This window comes from Myxocyprinus asiaticus, chromosome 5 (assembly GCF_019703515.2).
Source record: "Myxocyprinus asiaticus isolate MX2 ecotype Aquarium Trade chromosome 5, UBuf_Myxa_2, whole genome shotgun sequence".
Taxonomy (NCBI): domain Eukaryota; kingdom Metazoa; phylum Chordata; class Actinopteri; order Cypriniformes; family Catostomidae; genus Myxocyprinus; species Myxocyprinus asiaticus.
Window position 1 is genome coordinate 31115984 of NC_059348.1, and position 18642 is coordinate 31134625.

General features: G+C 41.6%; 1 long non-coding RNA gene across 1 annotated transcript in view; it reads right to left on the minus strand.

Moving 5' to 3' along the window:
• Positions 1-11932: 11932 nt before the first annotated feature.
• LOC127440494 (uncharacterized) overlaps positions 11933-18642 on the minus strand; it is a 58920-nt gene continuing 52210 nt past the window's right edge. The window contains exons 3-4 of the long non-coding RNA XR_007897139.1: positions 12673-12866; positions 11933-12544 (exon numbers count right to left, since the gene is read on the minus strand). This is a non-coding gene — a long non-coding RNA (uncharacterized LOC127440494). The remainder of the gene's footprint in view (positions 12545-12672; positions 12867-18642) is intronic.

The window sequence follows — 18642 nt, forward strand, 5'->3', positions numbered from 1 at the left end:
GAAGATAAAAAAAACACTCTTATTTACATATTTTGAATTAATTCACTTTTAGCACTTTTCTTACACTACACTCAAAGCACTTTTACATTGATAATAACCCACCACCAGTTATCAGCATATTTTAATATGATTATTCAAGTGTTTTATCTACTATCAATGTTTGTATTGTACTACACATATCAATTTAAGAGGTAAAACTTGTGATGTGACTGATACGAGTTCAGTGGACAACTTTATTATTTTATATTATATTGTACAGCCTCAGTTGATTAGGCAAGTGAACAGTAATAGCCTTCTACAACAGTACGTCTATGCAATGCACACAATAACAGTGTAAACTAAAAACATAAGACAAGGATTCAGTAATGATGGGGATAAAATATACTTTATTAAACATGAAATAATATGCTTAAATATGCAATATAACAATTACAAGAAGTCAATTATAGAAGTCCAAATTTAACAGTTTAACGGCCATGGCTTTTATAGTCTCCTTGCTTGCGCGTCAGACTCCCATGCTGGGGATCGCTGCTTAGAATCCCACTCAGGGCGGGTCGAGTACGACCGGAGACACAAGCATTATAGCAGGTAAACAACTTTGCCAAACAGTTAACAGATAAACATCCATCCAGACTGCAGAGATGCTGTCATGAACTGTGAGAGTTTGACTCAATTGAAGAGTGTAGGTTCTCCTGCCAGAACACGTGACAGACAGTTCATCTTTTCTGTGTTTATGAACATGACGTAATGACAAAAGGATGTACGACATAAGCCAGCGATTTCACACCAAACGCATCCCGACGGCTCAAAATACAAATAATTTTTCTAGGCTTAACGTAGTGAATCAGGGTAAGGTGAGGACATTGTTTTGAACACTGATTATTTATGTACTCAATCAATAATAGTAATTTCTTATTTTTTTTTACCAAAACATCTTACATAGTGCAGCTTTAAATATTACTAAAACTAAAAGGGTCCACTAACTTTTGTCTCAGCCCTCGATATGCTCAAAGATGATAAGTTGCCCACTTTTATCATGTCTGTTTCTACTGACAAAACAGTAACTTCAAAAACATGACATAAGAATACAGGGTCTCATAATTAAAAAAAATAAATAATCCAGATTATATTTATTTTTCAATCCATTAAAATTCTTCATTTGAACAGCAACCCAGTTCCACATTTTTTTCTTTCTTCACTAAATGGACATAAGAGATTCATTAAACCAACTCAACAGATGGCCAGTGATCAAATTCTCTTGGCAAACTCTCATTAGTAGCCCACTGTATTATAATTATTACAACCACACAATGACTGACATATCTGTTTCTCTTAGTAATAATAGCACAGGAATGCTTATTACCAGCTCTCCCACTAACAACAGATACCAAAACTACTGAATAATAACAAAATGAAACAGGCCACTGCTGCGTCAAGATTCAAAGCCAACATCTAAATGAGTCTGACCTTGAAGCTGCCAAGCTAGAAAACTCCTGCCCTACAATTACTGGGGAATTGGGAGATGTTAAACCCATCAAAACACCCCCCACTTCTCAGCTCTACCCAACATCCACATCTGACCTTGAAGGTGGTACAACACCGGGAATGCTGACACTCTCCCCAGCAGACTTGTGCTATTTGAGAAACTTATGTGAAACTAAGCATACTGGCAAAGCATGAGTTTGTGGCAAGACTTTTGTGGAACAGAAAAGAGCATTCTCCACATCCAAGAGCAGCAAGGCTGGTCATTATTAATGCCAATTGCAGCCATCATCCTATTACGTTTAGCTTGATTACTGTAATAAACTACTAATAAACAAGAGAGTAATGGTATTGATTGCTGTTGTGGTGCAATGACACTTTACTGAAGTAACCTGAGAAAACAGACTAATCAACAACAATAGCCATCTAGTTTCAATATCCACTGCAAAGTCATCATTGAATTGATGAGTCATATTCCTCGCTCTGTTTCAGTTTTTTTAGGAACACTCTGATAATGGGCAGCAACAGGACATGCTCTTCCTCTGCATCTTCACCTCCTCATCATCCTGATAAGACATTAAGGTTAGAGGAGAAGGGAGAACAATGAAATCACAGGAGAGGTTTCCACATAAACCAAAGATATCTGAAAACTTCACATTCACTTCAACAAGGGCATCACAACATCAATACTTACCTCTTATCCACAACACACAGTGGTCTTCTCAGTCCTATTCATGCTGAGAAAAGGCATTTTCTCTTTGGATATTCTGGAAAAAAATATGCTTTCATAGCAATAGTCTGGGAAAGGGCTATCTAACAGACTATAGGGTGCAGAACAATTTTGGAATGAAATATGATGCTTATAAAATGTCTTATCTTTTCTCTCTGATATTTTTCTTTCTTTCTTTCTTTCCTCATTAGCAATCTGTCAAGTGAATCGACAAATTCTTGACATAAATCAAGTCCAGCTGTTTAAAAGATTACAGTGCATTTTCTATGCATATAATTATATAAAGATGACTTGAGTAATCAGTAGTACAAAAAAATAAACAGAAAAAAAGGGGTTTTGCACACAGCAACCAATTTTAATTAAGGGATTGAAAGATTGCCTTTGGCAAAGTATCTGAGCAAGCTCATAGCCTAAGGGTGAGCCCATGCAAAGGTCTATGGTTGACCCTTAATGGGATCAAGTACAACAATTTACTTACTGACTTATATCACCGAAAATAGAATATATATATATATATATATATATATATATATATATATATATATATATATATATATATATATATATATATTACATGATAAATCAATTTATTGTTATCATTAAAACACATTTCAACTTGTCATCTGATTCTGATACCCCATCCCCCCACTGTTATTGTGAAAATGGTGTGGTCGAAACACTTGGCCAGTCAGATGTGCGGAACACACACGATGTGCATTGTGCAGCTAATGTAAAGTGGGGACTGACTAGAGAGTCAAAATGCCTCACCAAAGGCTAAAATTAGGGGCTCAAAAAAAAAAAAAAAAGTGAGCAAACAGAGAGCAAAAGTGAACGAAAGAAGCAGAGAGGTGATGGCCAAATTTCTTGCCAAGCATGCAGCACCAGGTATGACAGGCGAAGCTGAACATGGCAAAAGTGAGGAGCTAGTGAAGACTAGCAAATAAAACTTTAGCTAGCTAGCTTAACCTTTAAATAACCTTAGCACGTTCACTTAACTAGATATGTAGATGTGTACCAAAACCCGGTATTAAATGGGCCCCGGTGCTAAATTATTAAAGACCGTAGTATTGATAAGCTCGTTATGGTTCTTTTTAACATTTTGGTGTAATTTATAATCACGCTGCTGCAGCCTCTCTGCTCTGTTTCAGGGCTGCACTCCACATACACACACACTAGGGTGACCAGATCCCAACAAACCAAATGTGGGACAAAGAGTAGGCTATGTTTGTGTGGGACCAATATTACCAATGCTGAAAGTCTAAATTTTTTATATGACGTCTATCTAACTTAAAAAATAAACATAGCAATTTTCCCCAGCGTTATGTAGGTAGCAAAGATGGTGACAGGTCCACCTGCACTTGACCCACATGTGTGCAGTTTGATTGACATGAAACACAGCCCCTTGATGACACCCTTCCCTGCTTTCTTCACAGCCATTGGATACAATTATTTTATTGACATTTTAGATTTGTTGAGATATTATTGAGTTTATATAGTGACTTTGCTGTTGTAAACATTACTGTTGCTACTCTAGAAACAACATTCTTTAAAAAAATAATATATATTTTTAGCAATTATTTAGTAATTGATAAACAAACAAACCGAAAAGGAGTATCGATAAGAGTAATAGTGTTGATAAAATCCTAATGATACCCATCCCTACTTATAAGGCAATTGTATTGCAACCTGCTGGAATTACTAAAGCTTGCAATTAGCTAATTGTTAGGCCTAAAGTCAGCAAGAAAATAATCAGACTCTTCCTATTATATCGCCCTCTATCAGAAACTGAGGGAGAGACGAGCATCCCCACCATGCAGAGCAGGTCCACTGAGGGAGAGACGAGCATCCCCACCACACAGAGCAGGTCCATTGAGGGAGAGACGAGCATCCCCACCACACAGAGCAGGTCCACTGAGGGAGAGACTAGTATCCCTAAACAGTGAGTGAGTAACACAAGGATGGTTGGGTGGGTGGTGGTGGACGGTGCTGGAGTGGGTGTGGATGAGGGCAGTGCCGCGGGAAGTAGGGGTTGCTGTTTTTTTAAAATAAATAAAACAAAAATCATTAAGAGTAAGACAACGTTCTTTATTAGAATATTAGTGTTTCGTATCCAGGTTGGCAATGAGCACGTACAAGCAGCATACAAGCACTCTGCACAATCAAAGTCTGTGCACCCCCACCCCCCTCAATTTGGATGTTTTCCCCCTGTCCAAAAATGCTGATGGTGGCCCTGGATCAGATATTCCTAATTCTCAATTTGTCATGGTTCCAGCATTTGTGCCAGCTCTTACTGTTGTTTGTTTTTTCTCTCCCTTGTGTCTCACAGGTGGAGCCGGCATGTGTGATCTTGGGGAGATGCTGATCATGGCAATGGTTTACTCGCCCGTTCTGCCTGCTTCACTCTGATTGCACTCCCTACTTATTCCTTGTGTTTCCCCTCTTTTTTTGCCAGTTTATTGTTTGCTGTCAAATGTTAACTGTGCACTCTTGCATAGTTGGAGCTTGCTTGTGTGTCTGTTGGTTGCCTGTCTATAGAGATATGGTTACCTTCCCGTTTGCCGTCGCCTTTGCCAGTCCTGTTGCCCAATTCATGTGGAGGAGGATTCCTCTGTCTCTGCCTGCGTCTCAGGGGAGAATATCTTCTGGGCTTTGCTTCACACCACACCAGCTTCAACGGACTCTCTTCGGATCGCTTCTGACTTCCACAACGCACACACCCATCATATGAACACACTCTTCCCTTAGCCAATTGAGCGGCTTGCTTTGACTCTGCTCTCTGCAGCCGGCGCCTGACTTGATTTCTTGAGAACTTTTGTGTTTAATAAATCCTTTTGAACTGTCACCTCTGCGTTTGGGTCCCTTGTCTCCCCTGACCCTCTGACAGAATAAACTGGCCACCATGGACCCAGCAGAAGAGACAACCCTTCACTCTGCCCTTTCCGGTGTCACGTAAGGAAAGGCAGCAAAGGCTTCAAAAGGGCTTGTGCTTAACCTGCGGCCGATCAGGCCACCTCATTGCTTTATGTCCATTAAAAGACAACACTTGTCAGTAGTTAGGGGGTACTGGTGAGCACGACACCCTTGGACAAAGGCCCCAGACATTGCACACTCCTCCCGGTCCAGCTGCAGAGTGGAATGGACAGTCATGTTATTTAGGCTTTGGTGGATTCTGGTGCTGAAGGAAACTTCATTGACACAGACTTGGCTTCAAATGGTGGCTCCCCAGGGTCCGATTGGATGAGCCCATCACCGCCACACACTTAAAGGCATGCCCCTGTTAGTCATCACCCTTTCTACTAAGCCTGTCACCTTTGTCTTTGGTAACCACTCTGAACAGTTTTCCTTCTATCTCATCTGGTCTCCATCAACCCCAGTTGTGCTGGGACATCACTGGTTGGTAACGCACAACCAACACATAGATTGGGCAACCAACACTGTCCTTGCCTGGAGCTCTTTTTGTTCCTCACATTGTCTTAACTCTGATATCTCCCCTGTCCAGTCTTGTGTTTCGTTGCAGGATGAGCCGGTGGATTTGTACAGAGTACCGTTGGCATACCACGACTTGAGGGCGGTGTTCAGCCAGTCCCGTGTCTCTCCCTCCTCATCGCCTGTATGACTGTGCTATTGAATTGCTTCCTGGCTCCTCTCCTCCTCAAGGACAGCTGTATTCACTCTCGGCTCCCGAGAGGGAGGCCATGAATAGGTATATATATGATTCTCTAGCAGCCGGTCTCATCCGCCCTTCCTCAGGCAGGGTTCTTCTTTGTGGAGAGGAAGGATGGCTCACTTAGACCCTGCATAGATTATCAGGGACTGAATGACATCACGATGAAGAATCATTATCCTTTGCCTTTATGTCCTCAGCTTTCGAACTCTTGAAGGGGGATCCATCTTACGAAGTTGGACCTACGAAACGCTTATGACCTGGTCCGTATCAGGAAGGGGGATGAGTGGAAGATGGCATTTAACACCCATAGGGGGCACTTTGAATATTTGGTAATGCCTTTTGGATTGGTCAATGCCCCCAGCATCTTCCAGGGGTTCGTGAATGACGTGCTTAGAGACATGGTTGATCGTTTTGTTTTTGTTTATCTTGACGTTAATCTGATCTTCTCCCACAATATGCAGGACCATGTGTGGCAAGTCAGGTGCTTCAGTGGCTGTTGGAGAATCAGCTGTTTGTCAAGGTGGAGAAGTGTGCTTTTCATGCACAGTCAGTTCTGTTTTTGGGGTTCATCATTTCATCCAAAGAAGTACGTATGGACCCGGCCAAGGTGAAAGCCGTCTCCGAGTGGCCAATCCTAGATTCCCGCAAGGCATTGCAGTGGTTTCTGGGGTTTGCTAACTTTTACCAGAAGTTTATTAGAAATTATAGCCAACTTGCTGCGCCCCGGTGGATCTCACCTCAACACACATTGACTGTAGTTGGTCTCCGTGGGCTGAAGACGCATTTGCTAAATTCAAGGAGGGGTTTTCCACTGCACCTATTTAAATTACCCCTGACCCTGCTAGTCAGTTCGTGGTGGAGGTGGATGCATCCAAAGTTGGTGTTGGAGCGGTCCTCTCACAGTGCTCTCCACGGATGGAAAGATGCATCCATGTGCGTTCTTTTCACACTGACTGACTCCAGCAGAATGGAATTACGATGTCGGTAACTGGGAATTACTGGCTGTCCGGTTGGCCTTGGGCGAGTGAGATCATTGGTTAGAGGGTTCGGGGATACCTTTCATGGTTTGGACTGATCAAAAGAACCTAGAGTACTTCCGTAGCACCAAATGTCTTCACTCTAGGCAGGCTCGCCAGGCGTTGTATTTCACTCATTTTGATTTCAATCTCCCGTATCGCAAGAGCTCCAAGAATGTCAAGCCCGATTCCTTATCTCAATGTTTTGAAATCGAGACCTCCACAGCCCCAGTGGATACAATCCTTCCCGCTCCTTGAGTGGTGGGCATGGTATCCTGGGAGGTGGAGGCTAAAGTTCACACAGCGCTACAAAACACCGCGCCCCCCGCCACCTGCGGGAAAACTGTTTGTTCTGCGATCAGTTCGAATGCATGTCCTTCAGTAGGGTCAATCGTCTAACGTCACCTGCCACTCAGGGGCTAATCGTACCCAAATGCTCATTAGACAGCATTTCTAGTGGCCATTGTTTGCGCGAAACATTCATCAGTTCGTTGCCGCTTGCCCTATTTGCGCGACTAATAAGACCTCCTGTAATCCCCGGGCCGGCTTCTCCAACCACTGTCAGTTTCTTCAAACCCTGGTCGCACATAGCCATGGATTTTGTTACTGATCTCCCCCCCTCCCATGGCAACACAGTCGTTTTGACTGTAGTGGACCGGTTCTCGAAGGCAGATCATTTTATTCCCCTCCCCAAATTACCCTCAGCGAGGGAGACAGCGGTAGCGGTCATTAATCATGTCTTCTGAATTCATGGCCTCCCGGTTGACGTGGTTTCTGACAGTTTGTGTCATGTTTTTGGGCAGAGTTATATTGACAGCTGGGGTCTACAGTGAGTTTGTCCTCTGGGTTTCACCCTCAGACAAATAGGCAGGCAGAGCGAGCTAACCAAGAACTGGAAAAGACCCTGCGATGCATGGTCTCCTGTAACCCTTCTTCTTGGAGCAAAAATTTAGTTTGGGTCAAGTATGCTCATAACTTGTTGCCGTCATCGTCTACAGGGTTATCACCCTTCCACTGTAGCCTCGGCTACCAGCCCCCTCTGTTTCCCACCCAAGAGCCCGATGCTTAGGTTCCATTCATTCATACATTTTTGCAGCGGTGCTGGTGCACCTGGAAAGCCGCCAGAGAAGCCCTATTACGGAATGCCGCTCATGTTAAGAGGTCAGCAGTCTGACACTGGTCTAAGCCCCCAACTTACACGTGTGGGCAGAAGGTTTGGTTGTCCTCCCAGGACATCCCACTCCATCTCCTCTCACGTAAGCTGGGTCCCAAGTTTATCTGAACATTTCCCAATGCCAAGGTCATTAGTCTGGTTGTGGGCCTCAAATTACCTCCTCATCTCCGATGCATACACCCCATTTTTCACGTTTCTAAAGTCAAACTCATTTTACATTCTAATTTGCACCCCGTCACTCCCCCCCTCACATCTGGTTGAAGGCTCTCCAGCTTATTCAGTCAGGAGACTGATCGACGTTAGGAGGAGGGGCAGATGGTACCAGTATCTGGTGGACTGGGAGGGTTATGGACCTGAGTAGAGGTGCTGGGTCCCGGCGTGGGATATACTGAATCACGGTCTCATTGATTGTTTCCACCGGCAGAAAGGTAACTCTGTTACAGTTCCGGCATTTGTGCTGGCTCTTATTGTTGTTTGTTTTTCTCTCTACCTTGTGTTTTACAGGTGGAGCCAGCATGTGTGATCAGCGTTTCCATGGGAATGCTGATCATTCTCGGGGAGACGCTGATCACAGCAATGATTTACTCGCCAGTTCCGCCTGCTTCACTCTGATTGCACTCCCTACTTATTCCTTGTGTTTCCCCTCATTCTTTGCCAGTTTGTTTGATATCAGATGTTACCAGTGCTCTCTTGTGTAGTTGGAACTTGCTCGTGTGTCTGTTGGTTGCCTGTCTATAGAGGTGTGGTCTATAGAGAGGTGCTTGACCTGATTTCTTGAGAACTTTCGTGTTCAATAAATCCTTTTGAACTGTCACCTCTGTGTTTTGGACCCTTGTCTCACCTCACCCTCTGACACAGTTCTTATTCATTCTCCATAAAACATTTCAAATTATTTTTATTTTGTAAAACTTTACTTTTTTGTTACTTTTTAAGATACTGTTATATATTTTCTGAATTGTAAAAAAAGTTGTATGGATTACTTTTATGATGCCTTTATGTGATATTTGGACCTTCAGAGTTCTGGCCACAATTCACATGCATTGTGAGAACCTACAGAGCTGAAATATCCTTCTAATAATCTTAATTTATGTTCTGCAGATTAATAAAAGTCATACACATCTGGAATGGCATGAGGGTGTGTAAATGATAAGATAATTTTTATTTTTAAGTGAACTATCTCTTTAAATAAATCCTTTACTCACCCTCATGCTATCCCAGGTGTTTCAGTCATGCCTGCTGTCTGCCACACCTCCATTGTTCTCCCCTTCTCCCACTGTCACCCGATCAAACACTCCAATCTTCTGAGCCACTCATCTTAATTATCAGCCACATCTGTCCCCAATCTCATCAACCAGAATGCTACTTATACTCCACACTTCTCATTCATTGTCTAGTCTTATTGATGACCAGTCCAGATTTTACTAGTACTCACTTCCAAGAAACCTGTGTTTACCTCTTTAGTGGATTTATTTCAGTTTGTTTCCTCTACTTTCTTTTGGCTCTGACTTTTCTTTGTTTGAGAGTTGTTTTATCATTAAAGTCCCTGCATTTGGGTTCACTACTTTTTCCATGGCCGTCTTCATTGTGACAGAAGACTAGACCAGACATGAACTCAGCAGTGAGACTTCTTTATCTGCATCAGGGGAATCACTCTCTGGAGGAATATGTGGTGGACTTTTGTGAATTGGCCAACAAAGTGGACTTTAATGACAAAGCTCTTGAGGACATTTTTCGGATTGGGCTAAATGGGTCAGTTAAGTCTCTCATGCCTTATGGCCAAAGCCCATGGACTCTGTCCCAATTTATCGATCTAATGCTGTTGCTGAGCCGACTTCATGGTGCGGGTTGTGAAGGATACTGACCCTCCTACAGTGGATTCCACGCTAGAGTTCCCCATCATTCCCACCACGGTCCACGAGCCAGCGCCCATGCATGCCACGGTCCACAAGCCAGTGCCCACACCTGCAACGGTCCATGAGCCAGCGCCCACGTCTGCCACGGTCCATGAGCCAGTGCCCACATGCCTGCCATGGTCCATGAGCCACCACCCACACCTGCAACAGTCCATGAGCCAGCGCCCACATCTGCCACGGTCCATGAGCCAGTGCCCATGCCTGCCTCGGTCCACGAGCCAGCACCAACGCCTGCCATGGTCCACGAGCCAGTGCCCACATGCCTGCCATGGTCCATGAGCCACCACCCACACCTGCAATGGTACACGAGCCAGCGCCCATGCCTGCCACAGTCCATGAGCCAGTGCCCACGGCTGCCACGGTCCACGAGCCAGTGCCCACACCTGCCATGGTCCACGAGCCAGCGCCCATGCCTGCCATGGTCCAAGAGCCAGTGCCCATGCCTGCCTTGTCTGTCCCAGAGCTTGCGCTTGGAGTTTCATCCATCCCAGAGCTAGCGCTTGAAGACTCTTCCTCCCCATCTATCCTGATCGCTGAGCCCTCTGAGTCTCCACACTCATGTGGCTTCGCTTCCTACTGTTCCACCTCCAGCGACTCTGCCTCCAGAGTCTCCTGCAGCTCTATCCCCTGAGCTTCCTGCGCTCTGCCCCCTGAGTCTCCTGTGGCTCCGTCCCCTGCAGCTTCGTCCCCTAAGCCTCATGCTGCTCCGCCTCTTGAGCTTCCTGCAGCTCCGCCCCTGGAAATTCAAATATGCCACTCTGCCTCAGCAGAGCCGCTTCCCTGGCCACCAGATCCCGTTCCATTCCTGGAGCCACTCCCCTGGCCACCAAATTCTGCCCCTTCGTCAAGCCTCCATTTCGACCATCTGGACCATCCAGTCAAGGATGACCCTATGGTCGGGTATACTTTGCCTCCGGTGCAGCCTGTGGGAGGGGGCTACTGTCATGTCTACTATCTGCCACCCCTCCATCAGTCTCCCCTTCTCCCACTGTCCCCCGTTCTAACTCTCCAGCTTTCTTAATTATCAGCCACACCTTTCCCCAATCTCATCATCAACCAGGATACACTTCATCTCATTCATTGTCTAGTCTCACCAAAGGCAGTCCAAAATGTACAACTCTCTTCCAAGAAACCTGTGCTTACCTCTTCTAGTGGATTTATTTCCATTAGTTTCCTCTACTTTCTTTTGGTTCTGCCTTTTTTTTGTTTGAGTGTTGCTTTATCATTAAAGTCCCTGTGTTTGGATTCACTACTTTTTCCATGTCCATCTTCATTGTGACACTTTCTTTCTTCTGTGGATCACAAACAAATATTTTAAGAATACCTCAGCTCTGTAGGTGTACGCAATGCAAGTCAGCATGGTCCCAAACTCTGAAGCTCCAAAAAGCACATAAGGCAGTATAAAAGCCTTCAGAAGCGTTATGATCAGAGTGGGTGAGAAACACATCAATATTTAAGTAAATTTTTGCTATAAATTCTCCTCCCAGCCCAGTAGGTGGCGATGTGCACAAAGAATGCGAATCATCAAAAACAAAAGAAGAAGTCTAAGAAGAGAAGTATGCTCAAGAGGGCTGCTTGAAAGTGGAAAGTGGAGCTTGAAAGTGGAGGTTGATTAACTGACATTAAATACTATTTTTTAATTTGAATAAAACCAGTTATTTTAGATGTGTTACCACATGAAGCACAGTTTTAAGGTTAGCACTTTTTTCAGCAATTGATGCACTATTATGGCAATCTATAATGCTAATTCACAGCTGTTAATCTTTTTTATGGAATCTTTTAACTTTTTTGACTTTTCATCAGGTGAATGAAGACACAAAATGAGAGAAAGGATATGAGGCTGAAGTAAAATGGTGTCAAAGACTAAACCATATCTGGGGAGTTCAAGCATATAACACAGGAAGGAAGTATGTGCTGACAGCTCAAAGTCATCTCTTTTGTAGGCTGAGCATCAGAGGCGGTTCTGACATGTTTGACGCTGTGTCAGATCTGCCATAAATGAATAAGCAAGGCAGTGATCTGTTATTTCTCATAGATTACTGCGTCATTTTGTTTGGAATTTGTTTATGTATTTGTTTTGGACATTGACATTTGGTGTTTTAAAAACAAATACCAAGACACATATTTGGAAGTAAATACAAGCAGATTATAAATCTAATGCAAATATAATACTGTGGAAAGCCAATTATTGCAGAAACCGGTGAATAATACCACTCCACAGAGGCTTAAGGAGTCTCACTATTCAAAGCTACTCATCAAAGAGCATAAAAGTTGGGAGTCTCTTTAATCATAAAATGAACAATCCTAACATCAACCAACAAAAAAATATTTCAAATAAAGAGCAAATAAACCTCCTTAACAAGTCTACTCACATGTCACATAATTAAAACCTAGGTGCATTTCAGTTTGGCTGGACTTGCTGTTCCTGCAACTTTTCTGAAGTATGGGTTCAAAAGGAACACTGCAAGTGGCTCGGATAACATCACAGAGGTCCCAGTGGATTTCACTCATCATATTCTCTACATTTTACAGAACTATGCTCCAGCCAGCATCCCTCTAAAGCTTAACAATCAGGAAAGAGTGGATAGAAGGCAAGAAATACATTTAGTTTCATAGAGGGTCTGCAGGCATCAATGCAAAAACAGAATATGGTTTCTCTATGTCCCTCTTTTGCCAAATAGGGTCATCACCTGGAAGATTACCCTTGTTATGCTTCATTGAGTCAAGTCATCCCTTCTTTTCTTGTCAATCAGCCACCAGAAAGTCAGCGTCTGGGAGGCAGAAAGGCTCTTATAGGATCACAGTCTCTGCCGGGAGAATGTGACAATGGCGCCCAACGAGGCTTGCAGAGGTTGTAATTTTCCACAGGCATAATGCGGTTCCACTGGAAATTAAGGAAAAGGCATATCTAATTAGTTTTAAATATAGACCTTAATTCTGAAAATGAGGCACATTAAAATTACATTAATGCATTGGTCAATTTAATATGAATTCTTTTTTTTTCTTTTTTTATTGTTGCTTGCCATTATGAAAAGGATAGCATGCACTTTAGCATTTAGTTCTCCCAAAAATGACAATTCTGAATCATTTACAGTACTCACTGTCATGCTGTTCCAAACCTGTATGATTTACTTTCTCCTGTTGAACACAAAGGATTTTTAAGGAAGAATGTTAGCCTCAGTCACCATTCACTTTCATAGTATGGAAAAAGAATGCAATGGAAAAATAAGGCTAACAATTTGCCTAACATCTCCTTTTGTTAGGGCCAGATTAACTATATGGGCATGTGCCCAGGGGCACCCCTTCCAGGGGGGCAACACGCCACAGTATTTTTAAAATCTTAGGTCCGTTTTTATTTCAACAGTTATTAAAGTTTTTTAGTACTATTAATCAGGTGAAAATCATTGTCCGGTCCAATCGGCGCAGTCACGTGGTACCTGTTACTGTTCTCAGCGCAATCACAGTCGTTTATGATTACTGGATGATGATTTTAAAGATGCTTAAATACTAATATATGATATATAAATACTGATACAGCTGAGGTGGATTTCCATTTACAGGTGTAATTCATGGCAATTATCATTTTTTTATAAAAAAATTACTACCCAGTGTAAAAATATCTACAATGAGATACAAAATATTCTGAGATTTAAATGCGGATGAATGGAGGATTCAATATTCTGAGCCATTTGTGCTTCATACATTGGACACAGTCAATTTGTAATTTTGGTCTGTTCCTCACACAAAACTAACTATATTTAGAAATTCATACTCATCTGTAAGTCGCTTTAGATAAGAACGTCTGCTAAATGAATTATCACATAAGCCATATGGAATTTGGAATGAATGTGGGTAAATTATGTCAGAATTTCTGGTAAGCAATCCCTGTTCATATTTTATTGTGTACTTTGTTTATGTCCCACCCTGGAAAAGATGGTTATACTGTATTATTACATGGCTGTCTGGAATACTCAATTCAGATTGGTCGCCATCTAGCGGTCTGATAATTCTTAGTAACAACCGCACATCCACATATCAGACCACTCATCCGATTATTTGCGAGACATCTTTCCTGTTTCTTGGATCACTGTGCGATCTCTACAAGTAAGCTAATAAAATAATTTCAACTCAAGTCAATGTTTCATGTTTATTTTTTAAATTTATTTATTTGGCAAGTAGTCTTGTAATAGGATTCATAATGAGCAGTAAGACAGTCATTAATTACAAAATAAACACCAACAGAACTCTGGAGGTGGCAAACCGGTGGTGGATTTCAGCTGTTCAGCGATTTATTTCTTCTCACATAATGACATAATTTAAATGCAAATCAATTAAGTAAATTTATTTATTTACTTAGTTAGTAGCCATGTAATAAGTGGGGAAATGTACAGTCAGCTGGTTGTTATCTGCTTCACATCGGGGGGTCCTGATCACCTTGTCAGGGCCTATTTTGCAATAACAACCAGCTGAAAGTACATTGTGCCTTACATAGGATATTATTTGTAACTATTAACACTAGCAGTGTGTTCTTCTGAAAATTGTTTTTAAAATTGTGTTCTTCTGAAAATTGTTCATAATATTGTATGGTCTTGTGTGCACCCTGCCTACTTTTCAGCCCACATTCACATAATTTGTGAAAGTCAGGTAAAGGCTTTTAAATAACATAAAGGTAATAAGGGAAAAATCTTGACAACATTAAGCAAATCCTTTTGTGCACATGCAACAAAGATAATTTAAAATGTACCCTATTTAAACCAACCCACGCTAGCATGCCAATTAATTTTTTTAATGCATGCAAGCAAACCCAACTTTTGTCCTGCAACAATATTAACTGCGTACTCTGCCAGATATTGTGTCTTCACTTTTAGTTAGGACTTTTAAACACTGAAATGTCATCTCACTCAAAAATGTGACACCATAAATTTAGTTTTACGCTGGTGACTAAAACTCAGATGAGTCTTTATATTGACAATGAAACGATGAAATCTGCAGATAAGGTTACATTTTCAGTTGCCCATTGTGGTTATTTGACACCACTGGCCTGCCTCTAAACCAGAGAGCCCAAGGGGCAAAAAGCACAATGCCTCCATATGCTCACAGATTCCCGATGACTTCAACGGACTCCCACTCTCACCAAAACACAATAGCCAGCGCCTAAACAGTACATTGTTCAATGCATCTCATTTCCCAATGCAGTTTTACTTTTAAAATAATTTACCTGTGTGCAAATAATCATACAAGACCATAACAGTTTTGTAAAGATGTACTAAATGCAGTTTCATCCATTAAAAAAGTAATTTGCCAAATGGTAGTTGCTTCCATTAATTTTGAAAATTACACTGTTCTCAAAGTCTCTGATTTTTATTCATTGTGCTATCACTTTGTGCACTCCAGATACTAAGACTATTAACAAGGTTTAAAACAATGTTATCCAGGGATTTGTGGATGAGAGTTAAACCTCCCAGTATTAAATTGATTCTGAAATGCCAAGAGCATTTGCATTTCATTAAATCTCAACAGAACAATTATACCTTTCTGAGCGCTGATACAGTGGTGAAAGTGTACAGATTACGAATTTGCATCATTTGTACTGGAGGCTGGTGGCTGGGCATTCTCTGCTTGCCTTTAATGAAAAAGGTGAGTATTACCATTATTTCGGAGCATAAAATGAGCTCTCGAAAAGTGCTTACAAAGCTTGATCTAGTGTGTGTGCTGTGGCTTTTGTCTTATTGTGCTTCTATGCTTTCAGGAAGACTTTGTTTTAGGTCTAAGCGAGTTTGATGTATAATAGATGGAAGATAGGAATGCCTGCTGGTGCAAAACAAGGTGAATTCGAGATCGTCTGTGCATAACTACCACAGATATATATATTCTGCGCTGTCTATGTAGCTGTATATGGTCTTAATCTAATCCTTCTTTTCTCCATCTCTCCGCTCCTGCCTCCCCCACACTCATACTCTAGAGTCTCTAAGTGAACCCCAGGGATTCAATCAGGGCATCAGAGTCTTCCCAGAGGCCTTTGGTGACACACATTACTTTGAGCAGAAAACTGCTATTAATGTCAGCTTGGAGTCACCCTAAAGACTGCTCTACTCAGTTGTGTTGCCAAAAAACACAGCTTATGACTTCAAAACATTTTGATATTAAGCAGAGAGTACCACATTAACACCATAGCATTCCATATCACCATAACACAAATAGTTTTCTCTTTTAGAAATTGTGTTTGATGTAGGCACACTCTCCTTTCTGTCCCACACTGTGGGAACATTTTACTGTACACGAAAGCATAATTTTAATGAATGATTTGTACTGATGACTCATTTAGATGTAGGATACAGGAACTAGGACTCCCACACCCACCAATCCAAAGCTTTTCTTGTGGATATCATGAGATACTTGATGTGTACATTTGTGAAATTAAAGTTTTTTTTTTTGCAGTTTCATTACAAGTGACTCTGGTTTTCACAAACTGCCTGGTTTCAGTTGTAATGCATACTGCAATAGATACCTTCAATCAATATTAATATTGTGTCAATTATCATTTAATGTTTACTGCTGTCTATAAAATTATCTCTTTCCGTATCTATCTATCTATCTATCGTATAAATAACATATTTGTCTGATATTCTAAAGAGCTGCAAATCATCTCCATCCTTTACAGTAATTGCTGAAAATATTGTGCATTTTTCATAGGTATTTGGAAAAATCTTGTTGTGTTTTTCCGTTAAGCAAAATCACCACTTCAGACTGCGGTTGTCTATTGTAATAGACGATGTTGACAGACATATTTTGCAATTTGTATCAAACAATTCAAACTAATGTTAAAAGTCATGGTCTATAGAGAACAGGGCTGATAGATAGCCCACCCCTGTACTTCGCTGAGTGGTTTGAGGACACTTTTGATAATGCAGACAAAAGCACCAAAAAAAGTGTGTTCAGTTTTCCCAGTTGTTGACAAGTCCTTTGAGCTAGAATGGCCATTGTAGCAGCTGGAGTATGCGGAGGGTGAAGGATGCGGAGCATGCGGGGGACATAAAAAAGGCTGCTAAATATTAGCCTGTGAGTGATGTTTATGGAAACAAAGTGAGACAGGAACGAGTGAAGACATACTGTACATAAGCTTTTACTGGGAGTCCATTTCTCTGTGTGGAGCGTGCCGATCCACAGCAGGGGCAGAAGGGAAAGATGAAAAATAATGACAACAAGCTGTCATGTCTGTCCTGCTATTACCACGCTGTGTCATTTCCTGTCTACAGTATGCACGTTTGAAACACGGCTTCTAGTGCAACAGTTTGCAATGCTGTGTAATTTTCATCAGCAGGAATTCACTCTCTGTTGAGGCTGGCTGTATCTGAATAACTCATGAACACTCATATCCAGTCATTAGTGAGCCACAACAGGGGCAGAGCTTGGGGTGTGTTGCCTGACTTTGAAGTAGCAGAGAACAGCACGAATGCCCAGACAGATGCATGCATATATACGCACATTCTCCCTATGGATTTACCTTTGTCAAACTGGGAATAAGAGAGTTTTTCACATCCAGTGGATGAACAGAACAAAACAGGGGGCCACAGATGTACCCATATGGCAACGATTCATGTGCGCGCGTACACACACACACACACACACACACACACACACACACGTTGGTACTCCTATCATTACAAGGACTCTCCATAGACATAACGCTTTTTATACTGTACAAAGTATATAGTCTATCCCCTAACCCTACCCCTAAACCTAACCCACACAGAAACCTTTTGACATTTTTACATTTTCAAAAAAAAGAAAATTTTTTTAAAAATGTTTTTAAAGACGTTTGAATTACACAGACACTAGGGGTGTCCTCATAAACCACATTTATAGCATAATACCCTTGTAATTACTAGTGTGTAACCTAAAAAAAAAATGTCCTTGTAAACAAAAAACAAAACAAAACAAAAAACGCACATACGCACACACACACACACACACACACACACACACACACACATTTAATCTCGGTATAGTTTTAATTCCTGTATATATAGTTGTAAATTTGAATGTAATTCAAAATATGAAAATATATTTTAAATATACCTCATACCTCAGAAATAGTGATGTATAAGGGCAGCTGATTTCCAGAATGATCTCACTGTGAATTTGGTGACAAGTTGAATGTTTTTTTCTGCTGAAATTTGTCTGTTCTTACCAAAATTCGAGCTACTGCCCCCAGTGGCTGAAGAGGGAAGTTTTGTTGAACACGCAGGCATGTGTGAGTTCCAGTTTCCTGGTACAGAGTAGTGGCAAAAGCAAGTTATAAAGCGAGTTGTTTTTAGTTGAAAATGTTGCAATACAGTGAAGAGGAATGCATATTTTATAGTGGACTAAACATTTTATTTTAGAGGGAAAATGGAACCTCTGAACTATGCACATCATTGATTAGGTGAATGTGATTACTTCCTGGTTTCCACTCGAAACTCAAACCCGTGTCTCTGAGGTTGCTGATTCAGTGCACTATCAGTAGCGCCACAGGAAAAAGTAAACACATTTGAATTGATGCACAGATATCTGATGTGAGATGGCACTTGTCAGTAACTCTGCAGAATAGACCTTATTCACGCTAGCGCCATCTTTGATTTTTAAAGGGAATGACAACGAGGTTGTGAGGGATAGACTTA